Below are 7,214 nucleotides of genomic sequence, written 5' to 3' on the forward strand. Positions count from 1 at the left end.
TTGCCGACTGAAGAGATATGACCAAGCTGCTCCGACCACCGACACGAACTTCACCACAGCACACTACCAAAGAACCAATACCAAAATTACCAAAATACCCTTGGAAGTCAAACTGGTCAACTCTTGGTCAAAGTCAAAGTCCTCAGTCAAAGTCAACCTTCCTGGTTGACTCTACTCGCCGAGTCAACCCGTCGACTCGTCGAGTTCTTATACTCAGAAAACTCCCATAACACGACTCAACTCGCCGAGTCGCCCCAAGACTCGTCGAGTTCAACAATCTCAGAAACCCATCCTATCCAACTCACCGAGTCGCCAACCGACTCACTAATCCAAAGCTTTAACCAAAAGAGGTTGGGTTCTGCGACCAGACTCGTCGAGTCCAAGAACAGACTCGCCGAGTCCAAGGCAATCTTCAACAGACTCGCCGAGTTGTTCTTCCAACTCGCCGAGTCCATGCACATGTTCATATAACTCGTCGAGTACACCCACGTGACTCGCCGAGTCTCTTCAGTTCTCAATCCATACAGAGGCTTTTCGAGCCATGCAGGGGCTCCAATCCATAGATCCATTCTTCTACAGCCTAACCCTCACATAAAGTTGCAAACTTTACATGAAACCAAGGAGATATAAGCCCAAAACACTCTAGGGCTAGGGTTTATGACAAAGGGGCTTCACCAATAACTCTTAGACAGGAGCTTTATGACATTATGGACCATCACAAGCCTAGATCTGAAGTAGAATCCTCAGATCTAAGCCTCTAACTCGAAATAGCTCACAATCATACCAAAAATGCCGCAAATCTCAAATGATAATAGATCTAGATACAAAAGAGCCCAAGCAACAGATTAATACCTCCAATATATGCTCCAACTGAAGTAGATCCCGGATCTACACCACTCCTTTGCAGCAAGTCTCTTGATCTTCAAGCCCCTTTCCAAGATTTTCTCCTCCAACGCTCTATTCTCTCTATTAATGGAGACTCACTCGAATCTAGGGTTTTCTAGAACTCTCTGGGGGAATAGGAGGATGGTAGAAGGACACAAAGTCCTTTAAATAGGGTGCAACCCTCGGGATTAGGGTTTCCTCATTCCAGCACCAACTCGTCGAGTACGTCTTCCGACTCGGCGAGTTGGCCACTTAACCCGCGATCAATCCCGCTCCGACTCGACGAGTAGCATACCTACTCGTCGAGTAGCTTCCTTAATTTACACTTAGCACCCTCCAACTTCTTGCTTCCGAACTTGGGATGTTACAATTCTCCCCCACTTAAATTAGGCTTCGTCCTCGAAGCCTGCGGCAATACAAACTTCCGGATGATACTCCCACAATGCATCCACTGATCTCAAACCGACCCAGATTCCTTCAAACACAGTTATCGAATCCCTAAAATTCACCTCTTCCCTTGCAGGGTCCTGATCAACTGCTTCAAACAGGCCACCGGCTTCTTTTCTCTGATGACAACACTCATCAACTAAGTGCCACTTGAAGACACTACCTTACTTCCGTCTTACGCATTTATTCGCCACCTGCGAAAACTGGATACCATTCTAAACCACCGGGTCTTGACCCAGTATTAACTCGCTATCTTTCGCCCAACTGGCGCTACCTCTATTAACTTTCACCGATGGAAACTCATCTCGTTTCCTCCCTGGATCAAATCCCTTATCGCGCTGACATAATGGAACATTTCACAGCTTCCGAGCAACCCTCCTGAACACCCAGCTATAACGTTCATACACATCGTACCTGGACCAATCAGCCTCGAGCTGGAAGACCAGGCACGCCTACAATGGTCCAGCCATCCCTAGGATGGAACACCACTACATCCATAGCTCATGACCACAACCATAATTCGGAATCCAAGGATCTACCCTTGCATCACTTCCGAGCTCCCCTGACTCCGCGTCAGTGTTAACCGTTCCACAACCTCAACGGGCATCCAACCCGTATGTGCTTCCATATATCTACAATCCCAGTGCTTACTACCAATAACCGAAGCATTTTCGATCATCCTTTTACTCTGCTGCCTTCCTCTCAGAGGACCGACACTCCTTCCGGAGCTACATACCTTTCCTTTCTAGGAAGTCTACTCAACAACCCTTACCGCACCTATAAGTGCCACTGAGCTAACTCCACTCTACACTATCCATGTAGAGCAACTGCTATTCTTGAACTCCCATATACTCCGAATCCGATCACATAATTAACTAGGCCCACGCACGGCCTCCGGCCGACTCCATCATCATGTTCAATACTTGGGGCCAGACCATATCGATTACTATTGCATGGCGACATATTCACTCATTCTCCTCCTACCGATCCACTAACACATACATAGTCTTCAGCATTACTGGACTGTCTTTCCAGGCCTTCAGCCTATTTGGACCACTCTCAGAACCTTCAGCATGTCTGGACCGCCCTCCTGGGCCTTCAGCCTGTCTGGACAGTTCCCCGAGCCTTCAGTCTGACTGGTACGTCTTCTGGCCTTCAGTCTATCCGGACCGTTCAAAACTGTTGTACACCATCTTGAACCATTCTTCCTGGGAATCTCTCCCATGCATACTGTTCTAGCCCTCTTGGGGTTCCGAACTCCAGCTCCATTCCATATACTCAATTCCCGGCCTAACCCTAGGCCTTACAACAATCAGTAACCTTTCCCAAAAACCATGGTCTGTGTTCCGCCCCACTTGTCTATCACTTGCTCCAATCATGCCACACTCTCGGCTAACAACACTGATAAATCTAAACAGCTAACCAACCTTGAATACTTGTTGTTTTACCGGAGAATTTTCCACTTCTCCTAACTTTCGCTGACAAACCGGCATAACTCGATCAACCTTACTTGATAAAGTTTCCTCCTCTTCTCTCGGCACTAAATCCCTCCGGGGTGAGCAACCTCCACAGAACACTCTCCCGTCATCGCACATCCCGAACTCCAAGGAAGTTCGAATCTCAACTGAACACTTCTCGCATCGCAGTTGCTATTTCCTAGCAACGAGATCATATACCTTATCTTTCGACCAAGAGTCCTTCTGAACACTAACTACAACTCCTAACTACTAAGATCCTCAATCATACTACGAAACATGCAGAACAATGCAGGCAGATTTACAATACCACACAAATAACAAGATGGAAACATACCCGCAGCTGCATCTGGCTCTGCCCTGACCTCCTCTGCTGTAAGCTGGAATGCGCGTCCCTGAGCCCTAGGAAGCTCCGCTCCACCCTGACCCCCGCCAGTAATCCTCAAAGTGGCCGATGTTGGAGACTGCACCGATCCAGCAGCAAACTGTGGGCAGTTGGCCCTCAAGTGTCCAACCTGATGGCAGTGATAACAAATCCTCATATCCTGTACCGGGGCTGACTGACGACAATCCCTCGCATAATGCCCCTCTCTCCCGCACTTGCGGCACGCACCACCGCACCTACAAACTCCGGTATGACCCTTCCCACACTTCTGACAAGTGTGGCTGCTCTGACCCCCAATCCTGGAGTCAACGGTTTTGAACCGTTTCGGTGCCGGCTGCGACTGCACTGGGGCCTGCCTCTGCTCTCGCAACTGCAACTCAATCTCCAACTCACGCCGCCTGGCGGCCTCCTGCAACTCTAACAAGGTATCACATCTCTGCATGGACACAAACTGTCTAATATCCCTCTTGAGCATACTCAGATACCGGGACATCTGAGCCTGCTCCGACGCGAACTCCGGGCAAAACATCGCCCTCTCAGTGAACATCCTGGTGATCTCCGTCACCGACTCTGAATCCTGCTTCAGCTCCAAGAACTCCTGAGCCAACCTCTCTCTTTCAACCCGTGGAACATAATGAGTGCTGAACATCTCCCAGAACTGATCCCAAGTAACCGCAGCCCGCTGCGCATCTGAATAAGATCCCGTAGTCAACCTCCACCAATCCTTCACCCCAAGCGTCAAAAGGTTCAGAGCACACCTCACCCTCTGATCAGCAGGGCATGAACACGTGAAGAAACATCCTTCCACGTCTGACAACCATCTCATAGCAACGATCGGATCCTGAACTCCATCGAAAGTAGGGGGCTTCGTATTATCGAAGTCCCGATACTGAAAACCTCGACCAGTTCCTCCCCCTATCGCTGCTACAGCCGTTGTAGTTGCCGCAGCAGCCGTCTCCGCAAGAGCTGCATAGCGCTCATCAAAGTACTCAACCATGGCGGTCTTGATCGACCCAAACATCTCTGGCAACTCAACCCTGAACATGGCAGCAACCTCATCATGCAGGATCTCACGAATCCTGGCATCCAACTCATCCGTACTCATCTGACCAATGACCTCGGGTGGTATTGGTCCATCCTGACCACCCTCTCCTGATCCCGATCCCGAACCGGATCCTGCCCCGAAACATCTTGTAATCGCCATACTGCAATACACCAACAAGACCCTTAGACACATCACATACCCGCCCGAGGAACTATCTCATAACTGATACCCTAGAGAGTTGTGACTTCCTTGATACGCATATGGGTCCTGTGCTTTCAGTAGTACGGGCCCATACTACCTTCCACACCTACCTATATTTGTCTCAAGTATCACCACAACACTCTAACCATATACACACACATACGGCGAACGCTCAATCCTCACTCCTAGAGGAAAGCTGAATATCTCAGATAAGGAAAACCCTAAGCTAGTAGGCATCACATAATCGGACAATTCTATCATGCAATTCCTGAAATTCCCTAGCCTAGTACTAGCATGTTGTTCTAACATATCACATAAACAAATAACTTGTATGGTATTTTGGGGTCTACTTACTGGCTCTGGCAGATCGTACCCTCTGCATCCTCCTTTACTTATTTTGAAAACCTTTTGAAAACCATTTTGAAAATCCCTCCTTGATTTGAGACTGGATTCACACGAATGTTCCTCCAATACACTCAAACCAAGGCTCTGATACCAACTTGTAACACCCATAAAAATTGAGCCAAATTAAAACATTTTAATTCATTCAAAAACCATTAAGTTCATACATCTCGTTTTCAAAATAGTTTAATCATCATAGTATCCCCCATAACCATATCACATAAATCATAAAACATGAGGAGCGGTACGATCACGCCTTCGCCTTGCCACGATCTCCTGAAGTACCTGAAACAATACACTAAACTGTAAGCCCGAAAGCTTAGTGAGTTACCCCTAAAATACCAACCACACATAAACATACCCATAACATATCACAAATAGAACAGCCATGCACATCGGGTCTACTGTGTGACTGGTCCACCCGCACCGGGCCTTCAATCCACCTGGTCCACCCTCCGAGTCCAACCATGTATATCGAGTCTACATTATGACTGGTCCGCCCACACCGGGCCTTCAGTCGGCCTGGTCCACTCTCCAAGCCTCGGCACGTCTGGTCCGCCCTCTTGGGGCCTTCAGCCTATCCGGACCGCTCGCTGGGCCTTCGGAATATCCGGTCCACCCTGGGTATGTTGGCCTACAGCACAAAGCAGGACCCGCCTCAACCCAACCCCGTCAAACAACCATGTGCACATAAACAATTAATCGCATAACAAATCCTTAACCAGACAAACAGTCTAACAGATCCCATAGCATATCAACATCCTAACTAGGATTCTGACCTAACCGGTCACTAGCATAACATTACCCTATATACTGGGTACCGACCTTAACCAGGTCACTAACATAAAACCATCCTAAATACCAGGATGCAGATCTAACAAAGCAATAACATAACAAACAATACCTGGATTTCCATCCGATAAAGGGCCGGCCTTGGTGCCGTAGACCCTGTCGATATAGTGAGGATAACTCACATGCAATTGCCGACTGAAGAGATACGACCAAGCTGCTCCGACCACCGACACGATCTTCACCACAACACACTACCAAAGAACCAATACCAAAATTACCAAAATACCCTTGGAAGTCAAACTGGTCAACTCTTGGTCAAAGTCAAAGTCCTCAGTCAAAGTCAACCTTCCTGGTTGACTCTACTCACCGAGTCAACCCGTCGACTCGTCGAGTTCTTATACTCAGAAAACTCCCATAACACGACTCAACTCGCCGAGTCGCCCCAAGACTCGTCGAGTTCAACGATCTCGGAAACCCATCCTATCCAACTCACTGAGTCGCCAACAGACTCACTAATCCAAAGCTTTAACCAAAAGAGGTTGGGTTCTGCGACTAGACTCGCCGAGTCCTAGAACAGACTCGCCAAGTCCAAGGCAATCTTCAACAGACTCGCCGAGTTGTTCTTCCAACTTGCCGAGTCCATGCACATGTTCATACAACTCGTCGAGTACACCCATGTGACTCGCCGAGTCTCTTTAGTTCTCAATCCATACAGAGGCTTTTCGAGCCATGCAGGGTCTCCAATCCATAGATCCACTCTTCTACAGCCTAACCCTCACATAAAGTTGTAAACTTTACATGAAACCAAGGAGATATAAGCCCAAAACACTCTAGGGCTAGGGTTTATGACAAAGGGGCTTCACCAATAACTCTTAGACAGGAGCTTTATGACATTATGGACCATCACAAGCCTAGATCTGAAGTAGCAACCTCAGATCTAAGCCTCTAACTCGAAATAGCTCACAATCATACCAAAAATGCCCCAAATCTCAAATGATAATAGATCTAGATACAAAAGAGCCCAAGCAACATATTAATACCTCCAATATATGCTCCAACTGAAGTAGATCCCGGATCTACACCACTCCTTTGCAGCAAGTCTCTTGATCTTCAAGCCCCTTTCCAAGATTTTCTCCTCCAACGCTCTATTCTCTCTATTAATGGAGACTCACTCAAATCTAGGGTTTTCTGGAACTCTCTGGGGGAATAGGAGGCTGGTAGAAGAACATAAACTCCTTTAAATAGGGTGCAACCCTCGGGATTAGGGTTTCCTCATTCCAGCACCAACTCGTCGAGTACGTCTTTCGACTCGGCAAGTTGGCCACTTAACCCGCGATCAATCCCGCTCCGACTCGACGAGTAGCATACCTACTCGTCGAGTAGCTTCCTTAATTTACACTTAGCACCCTCCAACTTCTTGTTTCCGAACTTTGGATGTTACATCTGGTCAACCAGATGTTGACTTTGACCAAAAGTTGACTTTGACTAGGGTTTTGACTTTGACTTTGACTTGGACTTGAGTGACCCTTGTAAGGGTCATGAGTATGAATTGATAACTTAGAAAAGTTGTCGTGTAGGGATT

Source organism: Lactuca virosa, chromosome 3 (genome assembly GCF_052849685.1).
Source record: "Lactuca virosa cultivar CGN04683 chromosome 3, Lactuca_virosa_CGN04683_v6, whole genome shotgun sequence".
NCBI classification, from domain to species: Eukaryota; Viridiplantae; Streptophyta; class Magnoliopsida; order Asterales; family Asteraceae; genus Lactuca; species Lactuca virosa.